General features: G+C 37.3%; 1 protein-coding gene across 2 annotated transcripts in view; it reads right to left on the bottom strand.

Moving 5' to 3' along the window:
• The window catches only part of LOC119771469 (receptor-type tyrosine-protein phosphatase delta-like), a 601,694-nt gene that overhangs the window by 444,825 nt on the left and 134,898 nt on the right, over positions 1-21,971 (bottom strand). For both annotated transcript variants that reach the window (XM_038267465.1, XM_038267464.1), the window contains exon 4: positions 1,239-1,262. The gene's annotated coding sequence lies outside the window, so the exon portion shown is untranslated. The remainder of the gene's footprint in view (positions 1-1,238; positions 1,263-21,971) is intronic.

The raw sequence follows: 21,971 nt of genomic DNA, 5'->3' as shown, positions 1-21,971 counted from the left end.
CAAGGTCCTAATGATCCTATGTAAAAATATATATTTGAATATGAATTTTGGTTTTGTTTGTAGTGGTTATGGCCTTAGGATTCTTCATTAATGGTTAATTTTTGACATTGCTCCTTTTTCGTCATTAGATTACTAACAGCCTTACCTGATCCTAGTGGGGGCGTATGTGCTTGAAATTGTTTCATATTCATTTATGATTGCAGCAGTGAATCCTAATGTGCTTTTGGATTTCACCTGTGAGGCCGGTGACACCTGGTAAGGCTTATTATTAACTACGGTTAAAAAAAGTTATTCTGTATTTCTATACTTGTAACCTATTTCATGTTGTCAGTCAGATTCTATACATTAGAACTCAGATTCCACAAGTCTAACTGTAACTAGACCTTTTAGATGGTGCAACTGTTCGAATAAAAGGTTTTTTCAATATTTATTTATCGATATGAATCATGCAAGTGTTTTAATACAAAAAATATTTGTAAGGGTTTCTCTACTTCATAGTACGTACTAAAGCTTATATGAAACACTTTGGTAGATAGCAATAGAATAATAACTATTAGACCAGTATAAGTAGAAAGACACAACAAAATGGCAATATTGGTGTGATCAACTCATATTTACATATCTATTTGTTTTTCTGCATCGATATGTTTGCATTATTGTTGCTGAAGTTTATTTTCAATTTTAAACTATGAACGCTAACAAACACTACGACATCCCAGCAGTTCATTGCATATGGGAGATCAAAAACATTAATAATGCAGATTGACATTTGATCATACAGCTAGCATGAATAATATTCTATACATTATATTTGTAGTTTGATGAGGTGTGTATTATAAATGGTAAGACAGCGTTATAATGTCCACCAACTATCCACACGGTGGAAACAAACACCATCCGTTTCAGCCTATTTGCGTCAATAAAGCTGTCATGTTCTTTGAACAATCTAGGTCATTTTTATTCTTATTTGAATGAAATGCAAATTTAAGATACACAGTTCACTTCCAGTAGTTGAAAAAAATAAGACCAATTTGGATTCTCACGTGTAACAAGGGAAATAGGATGGCACAAGATTGCAGAGCACTGCACACCTTAAATAGGCCTACAGCAGCATCTCTGCGCTGCTTCAGCTCCGAGTCCCATGTAATTCTCTACTATATTTATGCATTCACATCACTCCCAAAATAACAAGACAACTCACTCTTGAGGACTGTGCTATGAAAAATGAAATGACTTACCTACTGAGGTTAAGTTGGAAACATCTGTGAGCGTAGCATTGGTGGAACAAAGGAGGGGTGGGGATAAAGGGTTGGGGGGGGGAGAGAAAGAAAAAGGAAATGTCAGCAAATTACATTGTACAGCCAGCTAAACTTTAATGCAAGCAGAGGTTGTCAAAAGTTTAGTTGAAAAATTATGGTCTCCTAGCATTATACAGACTCAGGGTTAGGAACAGTCCCTGTCAGGAGGGAGGTGACAAAGAGGAGGAGGATATGAAACGGCTCAGATAGCCTCCCCTGAGGACCCTACGTTTGTCCAACCTGCATTAATATTTCTTGGTGTTTCAACATTTTAAGGGTGGAGGGAAAAGGGGAGCATGCAGAAACAATCTATTTTTTTCACAGTGTTATATAATCACGCTGAGCAAATGTGTTCATACAAATACACACAAAAGTGCTCCTATTCCCATAAGTCTTTGAGATAATTTATTATCTCACCCTATGTGCTTGGATACCCTGCTTCTCCCCAAGCTTGTTAGTCAGACTGCAGGCATTCAATGCCTAAAACCAAAGGCCTAATAAACTGCTGGACTATCTGTCCCACAAAGACTCTGCAGTACGGTAACGAGAGAATAACAAGATTGCCAAGAATAGTGCCTTTGACAATTTCATAATTAAGTCATTATAACAAAGTGATAATTTCTACAGTACATAAAAAAAATCTTTAAGGACTGCCAACCCCTGTCATGCTTTACGTACCAAACAGTATTTACTGCCACCCTCTGCATGTGTGCAAAGTGAAATGAGGAGTTTCTTGACATTCACAGAGCAACAAACATCTGCCTGATTTAAAAGAATGTTCTGTTGACTTTTTCATTTTAGAAACTGTTAGGATGAATTTCCTGAACCATGATGATCAACACACATCCGACAAACTTTGATTACACTTGGCATGTTCTCAATTATTTAATCTATAAAGAGGGGCAATTATCCCTTTTTCATCCCATATTTATTTGGACTTTGATTGCCCTAGATGTGAGAATACATATCGATACAGTCATTCCGGTGGGATTTAATCATTTCCAGTGTTGTTCTCAAAAGCACCTAGCCCGAGGCAAATACCAAATGACACAATAACAAGAAAAAGACCTTGACTAAAGCAAGACCAAATCCACGGGAGAATCAACGACAGACCAATTTCAAGAACATCAGATTTAAAATCAGAATCAACTTTACTCGTTAACTTTGTGTGCTCAAACAAGTTATCTGTCTGGTTTTCCATTTTTCGCATCGTACTAAGAAGGTCAAAGAACAACCACACGGCAAAAACCAAGCTTAAAGTGATTGTTCATTGATATCTGTGATAGATCAAAAGATGTTAAGTTGTAGTGCAGAAGCTTTAATTGTCACTGCAAAGTGTCTGGCTAACTTAGCTATCATGTGTCCATTTAGTTCAACAGAGATGCAGCCTGGGAAAAAAAAAAAAAGAAAAAAACTGCCACTTTGGTGTATTGTTTTTTTTGCCAGTAGTTCTCTGCAGCCCTTCACCGAAGGGAGGAGTTTGAAAAGACTCTGACCAGGACTTGGAGGGTAAGCAGAGTATACAGTAGGTCATGGATGAAGGAAAGATTCCTCTCTGCAGACCTAATTGTTTAGATTATTTGAACCTGTCCTATTTTACTGTTGAGCCAGATACTGTGCATTTAAACCAGACTGAATCTTGGCAGTCTAGACTGAAACTAACAGTTACTTGGAAGATTGCAAGGCCTTCTTCCCATTAGAGTCTGAGGCTACGCCCCACAGCAGGCCAATGAGACCAACATTTATTACCCATATCATGGACTTTTTCTTAGTAGTCGGAACGGCCCAATTCCATTCTTTCACCTCTAAAAATTTTTTATTCTTGGCACTTCCATGTGTGTCACTATATTGGATATATATCTGATCATTTATGAGTCACATCCGACCAATCATACAGTATTATATATCATGTCATATAAGATATCATAAGCTCAACAAAGTCAGTGAGAGTAAATCAACCTTAAAAATTCTGATCAGTGCATCTTAAAATCACTGTATTGCGAGTGCTGGTTCCTTTTTGTTACCTTTTGGTCAAGAAAGTAAAATTTTTCTTCCTTGATAACACACAATGAAGCAAAACAATGTAAACTAAAATAAGAAACCAGGACAAACTAAGTAGAGCAAGACATACAGTGAAGAAAATGGCCAAATGGTGGATAATATGCAGCATGTTGTTGCATACTATGCAGTCCACTTGTGTTCTTAAGCAGAATTTTAAAGTAATGTGATTTATCATCAATGATGTCTATCTCGCTGCATTCATTTACATTTTGGGTGTGCGCACTACAAATCCCCAGGTGGATCAGGGACGAGAAAATGTGATTACAATATCTGTTTTGCATGTAGGAACAAATCTATTTTCAGACAGAAAGGAGGGGGAAAGATTGGGGTTGGGTCTCAGGGATACTCATTACCATTCTGTCTGACACACATTCACACTATTGTGAGACTGTTGTTACTAAACAGAGAGCTCAGCTGAGGACCTTGAAGCTTCATGCAGGGAAAATTGGGCCCAGGGGAGGGGGGTAGCAGGGACTGATGTCAAACTTTAAGAGCCACTAGAAACACCTGGGGTTTCTGTGAGATTAGCATTTGGTTTGTTTGGTGCAATAGCATCTAAAGGCAATGATCCAACTTAATAAAATTGGAAAGGACATAATCAAGAATAACAATTTCAAAACTAATACTTGGTACCACGATAGTGACTCAGGAAGTATATTAATACCAAAATTCAACAACGTCCATATGTAAAAGGCAAATAAAATCGCATGCCCCGAACCAGTCCACACTCCTATTGTTCTAATCACATTTCCTTGTTAATAAAAGGTTTTCCTTCTGCACTCCACTGAGGATTATTGATTTTCCCTGAATCCTGTGGAGGAAATTTGGATGCCTGGCCAATCAAATCCAATGGAGGAAGTTGGGGCCTAAGTGGATTAGACTAGTGGGGAGGGTGGAGAGAGAATCTAGTGGGAGACACAAATGCCTTCAATAAGCCCTCTATGTGAACCAGGAAACAGACAGAAGACTAAGACACCTTTTTTTTTTTTTCTTCACCACAAGTTCTCTGTCTACCGTTTTTAAGCAGATAAGCTGCTTTCAGAGTCTTAGTTATGCTGGGAAGAACCCACAACACGGCAGGAAACTTTTGAAAACTACCCAAAAAAGAAAGCTGGGAAGTCTCTTCTTGTGTAGCCTTGTCCGGACTGACAAAACGAATTTATGGGATATTTGTAGTGGTCAGTAGTGGTAGTGGAAAAAGAGGGATTACAAAAGTCTGTGTGATATACTGTGGTGAGCATGTTACTGTTCAGACACAGGTTTTAGTCAAGGCTTTGATTATATTATTGAAACTCTTGGCCTAACTGTTCGTTTGTTTCTTGTTTTTTTAGGATTTACTAGCATGCCCCGTCTTCCCACTGTTAATTTATTTTTGCAGCCATGTTTGGGAAAGAATAAGCATCTCATCCTTTAATCATAATTTTGTTAAATTTCTTCCAAATCTATTTGAAGGTTTCATTGTAAATCAAAACATTTTCTTAAAATAATTTAAAATGAAAATGTAACTATTATGGGAATTGCCTAATTTAATTCGTAAAAGTCAACATAAAAATAATCATTGTGCTTTCATGATTGCAATCTGAAGTTTCAGGTCAAATCGGAATTTTACATTTGAGCTCGGTTTGTTCACAAATCTGTCTTAGCTAATATAACCAACTATCTGGGATTGCTTTTGAGCTCAGTCAGGTAAACTAAAGCCGGGCGTACACTGTGCGATTTATTTCAGTCGTTGCACGCATCTGCTGCTCACACTGTACGACTACACCACAGGGTTTAGTCGTACAGTGTGAGCTCACAGCTCACGATTTGTGTTCGGCCCGACGCTCTGATGCGATCTACCTGCTCACACTGTACGACTAAACACCACCAGCTCCGCAGTGAGAGGAGCTGCTCTGACTCGCCTATCCAGAAGCCAAACAAATAGAAGGTGAATATTAAGCTCACTAGAGTGAAACGCGCTGGCTTGTCAATTTGTGCAGTTTGTGCTGAAAGTCCTTAAAAGAAAAGGCGACGATGTATTTAGAAAAAAGACATGGCTGAGCAAACGTGGCTACTACGGTCTGTCAATCTTACAGTCAGAGCTGCATTTCACTAATTGCATCCCTGCCACGCTGCTGTGTTCACATCTGAAAGGAGAAAAAAAAAGAAGAATCCTTCTTTGCGCATGCGCCCTCAGCGATTTGTCCACGACGGATCCCTCACGATTCCTGATAGTTACTCGTTACGTCTACCATCAAGTAATTGCATTAGCAACTCGGTTACTGCTCAATCAGGGTAACTAGTTAGTAGGCACAGTTTATACCTTTTGTGGTCTAAAATCTGTATTAATTTGGCTAAACTTTCTGTTGTCTAAACAGTTTAATTATCAAATATAGAATGTTTAAAAATAGTAAGTGAATTTAATATTTAAATGATCACAAAGACCTTATATTTGAAAATATGTCAGGTAAGACACTTAATTGCAATATATCAATATAGATGTGATTATTATGTCAAATGTTTATTAACCTTAAACATAATAATCATGAACAAATAGTTTTGGTAACCCCCAATAACCCCAAAACTGAAATAGTTTCATCTGATTTAATGTCAAACTGGTGAAAATTCTTGTTATTTATTTATTGGAGTGTATAAAGATATCTGTATATAAGGAAAGGTAAAAAAGCAAGGTTGACCTTTCTCCTAGAATTTGGATTAAATATAAGAAACATATTCTATCCTTGGTGGGATTTTGGGGGGCAGTTGATGCATTGTGAGTCTTTGAGACTGTATCTCTTGGACAAGGACATCAGCTTCCTCCAGAGACGGCCGTTTTGACACGCCTGGTTTTGACTCCCCTCATTCATCACAGAACAGTCACTTCAGAGTATCAGAGACAGGATTAAAGCAAAAGTGGGATATAGTACCTCTGTTGGCCACAAAATACACACAACTATTGTTGTCTGCTTTATGGTCTGATAACAGTTTTAATCAATACAGAGTTGAAAATGCTTTGTTTTTTTTAGCCATTGCATTAATTGTGAAAGATAAATGTTGCCTATAATTCACAAAATGAAGAATCATCAATGTTTTATACATAAAATATTAGTCACACATTCAAATGAATATCTAAAGTCTGTGAAAAGAACATGAATAAGATACATATCTGTATTAACAAATACAAATTACTACAAAATTGTTAAATTGTTAATCTCCCACTGTTCTGGGCCACACCATGCAAATTCATTACAAATTTGATTCTGTTTTTCTTCTTTTTAAAGTCTTGGAGATGAAAGTCTAAGCTTAGAATTCATTCAGGTATTTTATTTATTCTTTTTTTTTTTCTGCAGCTAGTTAAGTGTTAAAACATCAAGTATCATTATTTCAATTAGAGACCACTAAACATTTGATCTTACCTCTGATTTGGATTTACGTATGTAATAGTATATCTGTAGGTATCAGTTTCCTTTACACCCTTTCTTATTTTTAACAGGAGCCACATCTAACATCTATGGGTTAATGCATTAGAACAACCATACAAGTTTTTGTAATGTATTAAACACTAGCTTGTTTTGCATGTGCCTATAGGAATTGAACTTTAATTTAACATATCCATTTGATTCAAATCTATCACATTCATAATACAGTGCAATTATACAGGATATTTCAATGGTTAAACTCTGTTCATGCAGATGACTATGGCTTAAAACATATTAAAACTTAAAATGCTGTTTTTCATGCTGAAGGTTCATTAGCAGCTGTTAGGTTGTCTGCATTGCTTATTTTGTGTTATTCATTGTCCTTTAAATAAGTACTGTAATAAAATTGTCAAAAAAAGATGCTATTTTACTCTTTATATTTTATATCCATATTTTTATCTTAAGTGTATATATTAGGCTATTTTATTGCATGCCTTATACCCACAGTGTTTTAGATGTTTTTATAATTTATTTACCTATTCCATATTATATGTTTCATGTTGCGCGATTGTACCACAAAAAATTCCTAGTTTTTGAACTCCTTCACTAACAATGGCAATAAACCTGATTCTGATTCTGAAAAAAAACATTTGTACTTTTGGCATTGTGGGCAGTTGCCAAGTCCTACTAATAAAACCAAGTTAAAATATACATAAAGAGTTTTGGCAAATGGAAGCACAGCATTTTTCAAGCTTCCTCAAGCCTCTGGAAACTTAACTTCTAAATTTGGTATACAATGTAATTTTATATGAAACATGGAGGTTGGACCACTGAGGAACTCATGTCCTTAGTTTTTTACTGCCCTTTTAAGATGCTTCTGATAATGTCTCTGGTTCGGGCTTGCAAACTTTACCCACATTTCTGAATGAGCTCCTATGCTTTTTAAAGCCTGTGATTATTCCTGTTGTGCATGCATGTATCTCTACTATACTTTTTCCTCCCACTCAGCTTTCACTTAGTATACTTAGATACACATCTGTGAACAGTTTATCTCAATATCTGTCCTCTTTAACAACTGTTAAGAGTTTTAATAGCTGTGAGCCATAACACTAAGTAATAAGTAGTGGAAATAACAGCTTCAAATCTACCCCCTCCATGTTTATTCCGTGTCACTAAAACCTTTTAATAATATTTTGACTTAATCATATTTACCTATATAAATGCAGATCTGATATTTTAAAGCACTTATGTTTCAAAATGTTTTATGTATTTACAATATGTGGAAACATCATATGAAATATTTGTTTACCTGAGATCTTTATTTGTAAGATTAAATTGTAAGGAGCAAAACTCCCCTATTTTTTTATTTTGTCCTTGCTTAAAAAACTAATTTTTTTGAAAATTGCAAGAGCAAATTCTCGAGTATTTAAACTTATTTGCTGTGTCTTACTCCCAGTCTTATGTTTGCACCCACACTTACACATATCCTACCCTGGGGAGAGAGTGTTTGTTTTCCGAAGCGGCTTTTGGACTGAGGGGTCTCTAATTGGAAATCACAAACTATGGAGCTGGAAGGCAGCCATGAAGGAACAGTCCAACCTCAAATACTATTTGCTCAATTTAGACCATAAAAAAATTGCTCCTGTTACTTGTTTCACTATTTAACCTGTTCACATGGGTGGAACTGTAACAGCTGGACTTTTTTTTTTTTTTCTTTTTTTTACAGCACCATATAATGGGACAGAATTGATCCAGCTGGCTAGGAACCAGGTAGTTGTAGACAAAAAGGTCTTGATGTAGAGAAAAAGAATGAGAAAAGGGTAAAGAAAAGACAAGGAAAGAGAGTGTTGCTATCACAGATATCATAAAAGCTCAATCCATCCTCTCTGAGCTGAAATAAACAATACTTCATTTTCTTCTGTTGCAGCCACAATTTAAAGAGGCACTGTCAATCCTTTGTGAATCAAGAAGAAAATATATATCCTGTCTGATTTGTTCTACACTTCCTTTTCTTGTTGAGGTGCAAAATAGCCCTTTTCTTTGTGGCAGTTTGATAAGTGTAGTTAGAAAAAAAAACACACTTCATCAGGCGGTTGTCAAACTTAGAGCTGTCCGGTTTTAAGCCTGCTCAGGCATGGCAGTAAAGGAACAAGGAATGCTTCTGTTAACACTGTAGCAGATGTTGTGTTTCTGCTGTAGCTGTCTCCTGTTTGAAAGCCCAAATGCTGCACTGCACTCTCCCTGTCCTTTTTTTTCTTCTTTTCAAATAAGAATTAAGATAGAAAATGACAGGTAGCTCTTAGTTAATTAGGTTTGGATGCAACAAAAAATAACTGTACATCTGTTCCTTCTGCTGAGCGTTTAAACCAAACTCCATTCTACAGCACCATGCAAAGGCGCCAGAACCTTTTTTTCACATTTAATCATATTACAACAACAAAATGCTATGCATTTTATTCAACATTGTTTTAGTAAAATGAAGGGACAATGAAACATAGCTTTCCAACTACTAATGGGTCTAAAAATGTTAAAATGTAATCAGCCTCCTATACTGCAAAACACACTGCAAATAAAGTTCATTAGGTTTTTCTTTATTTTTGTTTTTATTTGTGGCACAAGTGGCCTTTCTTATGAAAGTGAACTACCAGGAAATGAGAAGACATGCAGCAAAGGTTAATAGTAGCGACTTGAATTCAGACTAGTGCTTCTATTCAAGGGAAATATGCTCCGCTCTCGTACCACAGCAGAGCAACATTTTCATTGGATGACTTTAGTGAAAATACAGCATCCTAATGCCCACCTTTGTAAAATTACTGAAGCTCACTTGGCCTAGGTAGTTTGACTTTATAAATCCTAATGTTCCCTTGCCACACAGTGGTACAGTGGGGACTGGTTGGAAATGGACGGTTTCCTGCGTGATTCCTGTGTGATTCCCACGTGAATCACGTTGTATTTCCTGAGGCCAGTTTTTTTATTTCAAAAAGAACTGCAATGTACCCGGACAACCACCAGGTGGCGCTTGGGACCTCTGCCGTGCTGAGGGTGACGGGCTGCAGCCCGGGGCCCCGGCATTCCCGTAGGATTTATATTTTTGTGAATGGATAGCGTTAGAATTTACCGTATTTTCACGACTATAAGCGCACATAAACGTCTTATTATTATTTTTATTTTTTTAAACTCGCTGCTTCTGCGGTAAGCCCCTGCTAAAATCCGTCCCAGACCTGGATATACGGTATAGATATTGCTTATATATTGCCACAGTGTTTAGATATTTTTATAATTCTATTTACCCTTATATGTGTCATCTTGCACGATTGTACCATAAAAAAATCCCTAGTTTGTGAACTCCTTCTCTGACAATGTCAATAAACCTGATTCTGTTCCTGAAAAAACTGCTGTGAAACATTTTGTTTCTATAATTTCTATTTCTATATTTCAGATTAGATTTTAAAACAACACAAAGTGGGAAAAGAGCATGAGAGAAAATGTGTTTATTGTGATGAATACTGAACAGGTTTACATTGAGAGTCGTTGGGATGATTTGCGTGTTGTACGGAGAAATTCGTTGATCTTATCAATGCAGTCCTTCAAGTCACTCTTCCCCATATCAGGAAACTTTCGCTGCAGTGTTGAAACCACAAAGTTGAGCTGTGAGGGGGAGGGGGTCTCTGTAAATGGTGGTGGTTGAATTCTATTGTCAGAGAACAAGAGAGTAAGTTGTCTGCAAAGTACCGCGTCAACTCTGAATAACCTGCTAAAGCCATTTGTCGTTATTTTTTGCACTGATTAGGCGGGGGTCCTGAGGGGTAGGGGGTCTCACAAACATAAGTTGTTCATGAATGCAGGCAGACCATATTTCTGGTTTTCGTCAAACCCCATTTCCATTTCTTTCGTTTTTAAAATTAAATAAAAAAATTAAATGGCAAAAATCCAAACGTGTCTGCTAGTTTAAAGTCCATCTTATTTATTTGAATATTTAACGAAAACATTGCAGATGCTTCACACGCACACAAAATGACAGAATGATCCGAGCGTTTTAGTTTCTATATATATATAATACCTTTCAAAACCTATGAGTGTTTTTAAAATCTAGTGATTTTTTGAAAGAAAATAAAAGAATAAAAATAGTTAAGCATTTTAAAAGGAATTTAAAAAAAAAAAGGAACATAACAGCATTTTTTAAATAAATGATTTATTATGAGAACATATCATTTCACCATTTATTGGGGGTAATTAATTGAATGCTTATTTATTTATTGAACATGTGTATATGTATTTATTTATTTAGATTGGAGTAGATGTGATTAGATGAGCTTTATTGATCTCACAGCGGAGAAATTCACTCGTCACATATTGGCATAGAAGTTACTGGAGGTGCAAACAGGGAGGAAAAAGGTGCATTAAGATGCTTTATAAAAAAAAAAAAAAAAAAAAAAAAAAAAAAAAAAAAAAAAAAAACATTTGATTGAACCCACAAGCTGTTAGTCTACACACCACTCAGCTTAACCACTGCGCTATAAGTTCGCCACACGTGACATACCTCCCAGTCTGCTACTTGACCAGACTGGGAGGGGTGTCACGTATTGCACGGCAAGAAAGTAACACACAAAAACAAAGCTTTCAACGGCACTTATATTTTACAAAACTAAAGAAAATATATTTTCTTACATACCCTTTTGAATAACTTTGGCTTATCTTAATGAGGAATCAACTTTGGATATGATTTTAATTTCAACATCACCAGCCGCAGCACTGTCTCTGTCGCCTTTCTCTGGTTGCGCTACAGTCCGTATCCCCGGCTCCAACTTAATTAATTTTATTTTTCATTAAATAATAGCGATGCAGATAAATAGAAATAACAGTTCTCAGATAAGATCGGAGGTGTATCTATAACTACTATCAATCTATCTATAAATATTTTCATGAAATAAGATTATGCAGTCCCAATGTTAAATTAATTCATTAACTTTATTTTAATCAAAAACAAAATAAAATAGAACAATATCACACCAAGATCCCCAATAAACCTGCTTTTCAGTTGACTGCAGGCCCACAAACGTACAGACACGGTGTCTCTGACTAAAGGAGCTGGTCAGCTCCTCTTTTTATACAGGCTCATGCGTGAATGTCCAACGAATAACTCCAATTGTTGTTTCAAAAATATAAAACCTGGTTTCATTACTTTACATTCTAACTTTCATTACTTTATAAAAAAAGCGATAATAATTATAATTAAAAAAAAACAAAAACAATTAAGGCAACTCGGCCACAGCTGGGATTGAACCCAGAGTCTATTGAACCAAAGACCACTCAGCTTAACCTCTGCGCTATAAACTCGCAACACGTGACACCCCTTCCAGTCTGCTACTCGACCTATGTAATTCTGACTCATGGGACGCCGAAATGGAGTCAGACTGCCACCTAGTGGCTATAGTAGTCACATGTTTTTCACACAATACGTGAAACACGCGGAGCGTGAGTGAAGTGTCCATTTCCAATCAGCGCCCACTGTATTTGGCTGGAACATTGCAATGCATGAATATGTTTTAATTTTAAGCATTCCACCATACCTTTGGTTCAATATTGTGGACAAACTTCCTGCTGGAAGATTCAATGGTTACTGTGATTTCTAATGTTTAGAAGTCACTCAGGTTTTCTTAAAGGATTGTTGTGTATTTAACCCAATCCGTCTTTTTTAGAAGTTTCAACATGTTTTTTCATCCCTGCTTAAGAAAAGCTTATCTGTTGCCACCACAGTGTCAGTTATCCAGGGCGAAGGGTAGATGGGGAGGAGAACGGAACCAGCCCTTCCAACTGTCAATGTATCCCAACTAACATTTGTTTTATATCTAAGTTACATCAAAAATTTTCCCATTATTGTCTTTTTTTGTACTTGCAGAAAAGGGGAAATTGCATGATCTACTTCCCTGATTCCAACCAAATGGTTTGGCCAATGACACACCCTATTGGGGTATATTAAGCTGCTACAGAGTAAAATGTTTAGTGTGGCAGATAGTGGAAGATATAGAGCTTGAATCCTTTTTTTCTCTCCGGGCCTGCTTCATCACTTTGATATAGAAATTCCAACCTCACGAACACATTTGAAGTTGCAGGTACAGCCTACTTGAGGCTAATCGTTACCTAAAGACAGGCCCCTCACTGTGTCCTCTGCTCTCTCCAGTGATCTTCTAGATGAAGTTATAATTCAGACATAGTTCAAAAGGTATCATGTAGAAGCCGGGCTGTTTCTAATCTGGTTAGACTGATGTGACCGACATGTGCCTCTATCTAAACCCCTACGCTTGCCATGAATAAAAAAAACAAAACAAAAAAACTGTGGTACATTGACTGCTAAATAGGGCTGGGCGATAATTCAATAACGATATATATCCATCGAGAGACGTGTGGCGCAATAGAAAAAAAGAGTCGATAAAAGTTCGATAAAAAAAAACGCAGTTTTCCTTCCTTCTCATTGTACTGTAGCCTATCATGTAGGTTTATGCTAGTCACTACTTCCACCCAACATTTATTTATTTGTTATATTTATTTTGGTCACTTTTCTGGTCACTTTAGTTTATTCTTTGTCAGTATTTAATAACATACTGTAACTCAGGTCTCTTAAGTTATTTTTCTTTAAAACAATTCTGTTATGGTTAAAAAAGTTGGTTAAATAAATATTTAATTGGAAGTCTGTGTTTGTGTTCTTTATTAAAATTAAATCATTTAGCAATATCATAAAAAGTCCAGGCAGAGCTGCACATAAAATATGGTTTCAAATCTTTTCAATAATTATCGATATCGATCAATATGCATTTTTTTTTATCGATAAGCTTTTTTTCTATATTGCCCAGCCCTACTGCTAAAGAAAGGTTTTACCCAAAACACCTGGAGATAAAACATGCCACACAAAAGGGAGTCTGTAAATATAAACAATCATAACTGTAGTGAATATATGGAAATCCTAAAGTGCCATAGATTCAATACAACACAGAGTGGCTATATTGTTAGCTATAAATGTAAAATTTTCAAAGTATGTTGAGATTCAAACTACTCCTAATCATTTTCATTTGGGACCGGGTCCCAAGGGCAACAGTCTCAGCTGAGACTCCCAGACGTCCCTCTCCCCCTCATGGGGAAACTCATGGTGTCTTCTTCTTCTGGTGAAACATGTCTGGAACCCCTCCTGAGTTACGTCTCCATGGGGCATACAGAAAAAAACATCTGAGCCACCTCGGTTGATGCCTCTCAATGTGAAAGGGAAGCAGCTCTCCCAAATGACCAAGCTCCTCAACCTATTTCTAACGGAGTACCCAACCCCCCCGTAGAGTAAGCTCATTTTATGTCTTCACCTTACAGAAAGAAAGTCATTTATTTGGATTTATAAAGTAAACTCCAGCTGACTCCCATTATGTTCTTTCACAGAGAGAAGCCAGTTAAAGTTGTTTAAAAGCTTTCAGTTTAAGGCGTTTGATTTATAACTTTTGTTAGATTTCCCAATTGTGTTGATACACTGATTGATCAATCAAGACTTAAGGTTTATTTATGTATTTCAAATGTAATTAAACACAAGTCTTAGAGGCTAAGATTAAAATGGAAGCTGCAGTATAAGAAAGATAAGAGCAGAAGATATCCAAATATCTTGCCAAGGCTGTCAGCTGACCTGCCTGTCCGTTAAGGTGGATGGTCATGGTGGCGAATGGCCATGACTTGGTAGCTTTAATGTTGGAACATGCTCTTGGTATTTTGAGAATGAATTCCACACAGGTGCCCTTTTTTTTTTTTTTTTTTTACCAAACAGGTAGGGCTAAAAAGAAAACACTTTCCTTATCTAACGGAAAATCTTTGAATCATTGTCTTTAATGCATTACTTTGTGTTGGTATATCAGACAAAATCCCAAGTATGAAGCTTAACATGGTATTTTATGATTATATTTTGACCTAAAATCTTCACTAGTCACTGCATGTATCCCATTTCTGTCATCTTTTGCCAAAGTTTTGCTTCTTACGGCAGAAAGAAGGGGGGATTTGGAAGACTTCTTAAAATGCAGAAAAAGTTGTAGCCTGACGGACCTTGATAACTGATCAGAAGTTAAGGTATTAGAGACCTTTGGGCTCTAGGCTAAACCCTGACTCTTGAGTTCTGCGACATTCAGGTGGGATAAAGACTGTCTTGCCTGGAGGACAAAGAGAAAAAAAAGGTTGGAACGGAGATGAAAAGGGAGTGGAGAGGCCTTGATGCTCCTATCGGTACTGTGTACGCTTGGCCCTTTGCATTAGCCTCTTGTTAAGACAAGAGGCTGAATGTCAACTGGTCTGATCAAGGCCAGTTAAAATAAAATAAAAAGCATAGACTGGAGCAATTCCCTTTGTCAGTAGTAAAGTGTAAATAGAGAGGCTGTATTGATGCTTGATACTTAACTCTCAGCTCGCAAATCAGCTTCCTAAACAGAGGCCTCTCACCACTAGAAACCCATTAACATAGGTCACAGGGACATGCCTGACAACTGAGTGCGTTTCCAAATGAAATTCATCAGGTCTAAGATCAGAGTCATTTAGGGCCTCATTGCACAGCAAACATTTACGCTTACTGCCTGAAAGGCTTGTAGAAAGGAGTTCTTTATATCACGACTCAAACACATAATTAGACATAATGAGTAAACAACGTGGCTTCAAGATGGGAGCTTGCTTATTGCTTTTTAATTGTGTTTCTCTCTGAGAGCATTCTGCGAGCTCTGGTACCTGTGTGCTCTGGCCCATGTGAAGCCAGGTGCAGTCATTACCACGGGACAGATGGAACAGGAGAACCACTGTTTGTTTCCCTTGCAAGGCAACATGGTGGCTGCCATATGTATCTCATCATTAAAACTGGCCTGTGACCCTTCAAGCTCGCTCCAGTGTATTTAATTAGGGATGTCCAGCACTGTGTAATAAGTGGAATTTCCCTGCTTTGTTTTTGAATTATTATTTTTTGACTATGTATGAGAGGCATTTGTGCATCAACTCATTGCAATTGAGAAATGGTGCATGTTTATCCTGTGTGTCATCGAGCTGCATGCGTGTGACTCTGGTGTCAGGCATGTTTAAGTTTAGGGGCTTCTTTTAATATTGCCGATGCAGCTCCTTTGAAAATTTATTAAAGTGCACCGACCCTTCAGCCATCTGCTCAAGCGAGTGGGAGCAGCCCTGGGAGCAGCTGGGGAGCTCAGGAAGATGAAAATTCTGACACGGGCTGGAGTGTGCGGCCGAGCCCCCAGACACAGAACCAAGAGCCGCTGTTATCCTGGCTTTGAACCGCTATTTATTTATTCCTAGACCTTAAATGAAAGCAGGATTCAAATTTAGATTCAGAGATAAAGACTGCTGGCAGCGATAACATTTTCCTTCGGATCCAATTTAAAAGGCAAATGGCAAGTATTACATAATCGCAAAGCTGATAAAATAATAAGCAAACTCTAAAAGGTTTAATTAAAGAAGTAGACCATTTTCACATGTTTCCTATTGTAAAATTATCTCCTCCATATTACTATTTGCAAACAACAGTATATAACTTGGATAAATACAAAAGCTGTAACAAGTAGGTTAAGAGTTCAAAATGCAGTACACAAACACACACTTAGACTTTATTATCATTTTGTACACACAAAGTGTCTACAAAAAGAAATTTCATTCAGTAAAGCTCTCAAGACATTTTCATTTTGTGCACCACACTTTATCCAGACCCTTTATCCACAGTAACCAGAAAAAAATTATTTATTTCCAAGAAGCGTTTCACACACTGGGAATTTTCTTTGGTGATAAGCTGCTCCTCAACATACAGTCGACCAATATATTTGGAAATATATTGTAAAAAAAAAAATCAAGTTGTTTTAGACTATTAAGAGAATAGAGAAAAAATACACTATTTTGAAGGTAATGAGCAACACAGCAGATGTCATAAATATATATTAACAACAATATGAAATTAGTTTTAGGCGTTGTTATACAGTAACAGCAACATCATTCCAAGTGCTCAGAAACAACTAATTTAGGAGATCGCAACATATTCAGGAAAAAGAAAAAAAAAAGATCAAAATCCTACTTGATTTATGTGAAAAGACATGTTACCAGTTGTTTTAAACATTTTTCTTTTTAGGTTCGCACGCACAACCAGATTTAAGGCATTGGTGGAAATTGCATTTTTTTACACAGGCACATGCTGGCCTTGGGGGAGGTTAAATCATCATTTATCAATAGGCTTTATAATTATTTAGCTCATTTTTATCATGTAATAGATTTGAAGCTGAACTATTTAAGATGGTAAACCAATTATACTCCTATTGCATTGAAAGGTAGAAGCACACATTTTTGACTTAAAGCAGCTGAACGGATGAATGGATGCCATATTTTTTTCTATATTTGTTGTACCTTTCTGTAAAAAAGAAAAAAAAAACTTAGGAATCTTTATGGAAAGAGGTTTTTAAGGGTAGTGTCATTTTACAAATAGTTTCAAATCTGTTGTCTTTTATGCATAAATCCAAGATATAAGCATTAAATGAAGTCATCAGAAACATTTCCAGCCAACTACTACGCAGCTACCAACCCATCACTGCCAAGAGGCACTTAATTAGCACTGCTGCTGGTGTGCTTTCTTGGACTATCCTCAGCGACTGTCATCCTCCTGTCAGTTACTGCTTACAATAGCCATATCGCTTGCCGTGTTTATGCCCTGTAATCACTTTCTTCTGCACCTGATCTCCTCTTCATAAACTCAGCATGCCAACATTATTGCTGTTATAGTCTGAAGTATGGAGCTATGTATTATGCATTAACAACCATCTCCCAGAGGGCACAGCACACGCACTTTGATAACTAGACACACACACAAACACACACAACACAATGGTATATAAATGTAAAAATAAGCACACAGATGTGAATTTCTTTGTTGTTTTTTTCCTCACTTCATATTATGCCGGCACACATTTTCACACGCACACACTAACATATGCCTCGAAGCGACGGGCTATAACGGAGGCTGGCTGCAGTTTGCCACATCTCGCCTTCTTTGACACTAATCAACACCTCTTGTGCGATTAAGAATTCCTCTCCATGTCTTTTGATCTGCTAACTATGTAATTTACATGAGCGGTGCTCAGCAAACTGTTCTCTTATTGAGGAGGTGCGGCAAGGTGTGGCTTGGAGGTAAGAAGGAGCGAAAGGCAGGAGACAAGCAGAGAGAAGAACGCTCAAGGGGGTCTTTGGAATTGCTGGCCATAAATAAATTGAGTTGATGTGTGAAAATGACTGTACCTAAATTTGAATATTTTCAGCATTTGAGTCAAAATTAAAAATAAAATGAGGAATGGTGGTTCTTCTCTCTGCCCTCCCTTCCGCCTTTCTCCTCTTGGCTGACTTTGCGCATCACCACGGGACTTCCAAAAAGCATGAGTCTCTTTGGCAGGAACTCTGAGACTGGATGGCATTGAAAGGGGCCGGGATGATGCCGCCAGACGATGGTTAGAGCTGGATTGGAACAAGGGAGTGGGGGAAAAGAGAGAGAGAGATAGCGATCGAGTGGGGGAGATAAGGATGGGGAAGTTGTGGGAACTATTGTAGGTGGTTTCAATCATTTTGATGCCATCTGTTCCACTCCATCTTTCGCACTGACAGTGGATATTTTCCCTGGTGAGACGAAATGAGTTGGTGTGCGAGTGTGTGCTTAGGAGCGAGAGACGGTAAAGGAGGGGGAAGTAAACTGCACACAAGATTTATCTTATACACACCAAACAACCCAACCACTAACCAGGTGTCTATCTGTATGTGTTAGAGCCACAGTTATTTGTCCTTTTTTTTCTGTAAACATTCACAAGTGATTGCTTTGAAAAAAAAATTATCAACCTAACCTAATTGTCAATTATAACCAATGTTATGGTCATATCAATACATCTAAATGCATTGCGGTTACATTAGTTTCCAATAAAAGTCTAAGCTTTGCTTGAAGAAGGTGTACATTTGTAACCCATTATTCCAGTTCTGGTGTTACTGTAAGTGCGATTGGAGAATTGTGGTTAACTATAAATTGGTATTGGTCAAATTAAGCACTTTTATAGTTTGTTAGGCCTTAGTCTCTGTGAGATTCTCATGGTGTAATGGCTCAATACAAGTACCACCGTTTTATGTGTCACAGCATTTCCAAATAAGTGTCTGTCTGTCTGTCTGTCTGCCATCCATCCATCCATCCATGGCTGTGTCTATCCATGGCTGCCCTAACCACTATTTAAATAATTATATAGTTATGCCTTTTTAAAATTTAAAATGTAAATGCTTTTTGAAAAGTGGTGTACATCAATGTCACTAAATGAGCAGATATATCCCAGAATGCTTTGTAAGAGCTCTCCTGGCTAAGCATAACAGATGGCATAGCCCATCTGTCTGTCTGTCCGTCTTTAATATTATGAATTAGAAGATATAAAGTTGTTATAACTAATATTTATCAGCAATTTATGTGGGCTTTGGTTAAACGCTAGCCCGCAGTCTGGAAGTATTCCTAGAGGAGGCTTGCTTAAGGCATCTCAGTAGATGAACAAAGTGGATGGGGGCATAATTGTGTAAATAGACCAGGATTAGAACTAGAAGTGCGGAGTGGAACCTTCACCAGAGGGTGACAGAGCTTTTCAGGGGGAGGCGGACAAAATGAGAAAGAAAACAAATTCCAAAAAGGAACTTAGCAAATAGCCAGCATAGCTAGTCTGGGGCTGTTTTTCAATATGTATATGTGTGCGTTCTCAAGTGCTGAAACTTCATCAGCCTCAGCCCAAGCACTGTTCCAATTCACAAGAACACTAGACGGAAGCGGACAACGTCCCCAGATGTTGTTTTTGCCTCTCCCTCTTTACAGAGCATGCATCAGAGCAAACTTGTCCGTTCTCAAGATTGACAGGTATCCCATCATCCCGCGGTAACTTCCAGTGGAGCGCTTACAGAGCTCAAAGCTAAGTTAAAAATTCTCTTTTCTGTTGCCGTTGTTCTATAAAAGTATGTTTTAAGATAATTTGAGCCAAGAACTTTTTCCTTTTAAGCGTCACTATATGGCCAATTTACTGATTTAGTGTGTAATATAAAAAAAGTCTGGATGTTGAGAGGAGCGTGGCAACCGGCTGACCTCCAAGACTAACCGCAGCCAGGGCTAATTCTAGTCCATCTGCAGCAGCTCTTTCTTGGCAGAACCATTTCTGAAGTACCACTGGCTCTGATGGTGATTTTTGTTTTAGTTCACAAAATGTTCATTTGATTTGTGTTTATCTGATGGTGTTATTTATTATTCCCCCACTAAATGAAAAAAGTAAGAATTTATAATTATCATGGTGAGGTTAAATGCAGCTCCATATGAGCCGAGAGTGTGGTTCCTTCACAAGTACGCTTCTGTTCCAATTGACCCATCTTTATGCTGCGTGATCCCGTTCTCCATGAGTCCATACTCTCTTGTGTTCTTGTCAAGAAAATATTTGGCAAGAACACAAGTCTGTTACTCACGTTCTTGTGAGCCGAGAAAGTTCCTCCACCTCTGAGAAAATACTACAGGCCTACTCACGTATATATACCTGTTGCACTTTGGAGGGAAAACAAAAACCTAGAACCTAACACCATTGTTATACCAAAAAAGGGCATACCTGCACTTTGGACACAGTCAATTTTTTTTTTTTTTTCTGATGGCACAAGTTTCTGCCTATAAGACACTTTCACAGCATTTAAATCTGATGCTAATGGAGTGCTAGATGACAGAGAGTTGTTATTTGTTATTATGGAGCCTAGGTGTAAGTTCAACTCAATAAACTGATTACTTACCCTCACCCCCCTCCTACACAAGCTAAACAGCTTTGAACCACACCTCCATGAAAGACCAATCAGCATCCAGAGTTAATCTTAAAAGGTCTTCAACCCACAACTCCGTCTACTACCAAAACGCAGTGGCTGCATTATGTCAGACTTCGATTTAGGTGACTCCAATTCAACCCACCTGCAGCCCTGCCTCTACCATCATAGCTAAAGCTTCATCAGTGTCATTCCTTCCAGACTCTTACTGCGTACCCTGTCTCACCTCAACCAGTCTGGCAGAAGACCCCCATGTTTAGCCTGGTTCTGCCAGAGGTTTCTTCCTAATGGGGAGTTTTTCCTCTGCACTGTCGCTTCATGCTTGCTCATCATGGACAGGTTATTGTAACCTGTGTTATCCAAGCTGGACTTACATCTTCCAGATGTCTGAGTGAAGCACTAGTATCAGCTCAGGCAGTCTACTGGACCTCTCCATACAATTTAAGCACACCGAGTCGACTCCCAGCAGTCTATGAACTGATCAACTTAATCTATATTTAAATCTACCACCAGTTTCAGGCCTGGGGGGAAACATCCCTGTTCCCCAGTCATGTTCATGCATATCTAGCAAAATCTGCGCTAATGTTTTCTGCCGTGGTGTGACCTCCAAAGACTAAAGTAATTGTATCAACAAAATTCTTCTAATTGTCTTTTTCTTTCCGTGTAAGTTTTTCAGATTGAAATACAGTTTGAAAACTAAAAGTTGGAGGTTTAAAAAACTCATAAAAAACAGATATGTTAAGTAATATGAAAATATCAAAAATATGTAAAATACTTTGAATTGTCCTTAATATTTAGTTCTCTTAAGTATAAAAAAATCATTAACACTTATGACAGATTGACAGTGGTACAACTATTGAAATATAGTATAAAAAATACAACTATTTTGTAGAGGTATATTGATAGCCCACCCATGGTAATTAACTTATCTAAATTACTTTACAAAAAGAGTAGTAGATAATTGGTCACTTCCATTTTATTTGCACTATGCAAGAGGTGACTATAGGAAAGTTTTAAGCAGAAGATAAGCGATACATAAAAATGTATGACATATCATTATATTTTTTTGGGATAAAAAATTAAAAAAAAAGACAATAGTAAATGTTATCTTTAAAGATTGTTTTTTTTTTCTTTTTTTATACTTAACTCTATTAAGACAATAAAAATGTAGCAACAAATCAAATTAATTACAATTACAAATTACTATTGTTTTGTCACAATCAAAAAATATTTTATTTTCCATTTTTGTTGTTTGGGATAAAATCATTTGGACACGACAATCTAAAAGAGTCTTTATACCCAGCTTGGGAGGAAAAAAAAAAAAAAAAAGTCGAGTTCACGAGAAGATGCTGTGTTTCACCCT

The sequence above is a fragment of the Cyprinodon tularosa genome, unplaced genomic scaffold (genome assembly GCF_016077235.1).
Source record: "Cyprinodon tularosa strain WSP-4 unplaced genomic scaffold, ASM1607723v1 ctg674, whole genome shotgun sequence".
Taxonomy (NCBI): domain Eukaryota; kingdom Metazoa; phylum Chordata; class Actinopteri; order Cyprinodontiformes; family Cyprinodontidae; genus Cyprinodon; species Cyprinodon tularosa.
Note: the sequence above shows the minus strand (reverse complement) of the source record. Positions and strands in the feature narration are given on the sequence as shown.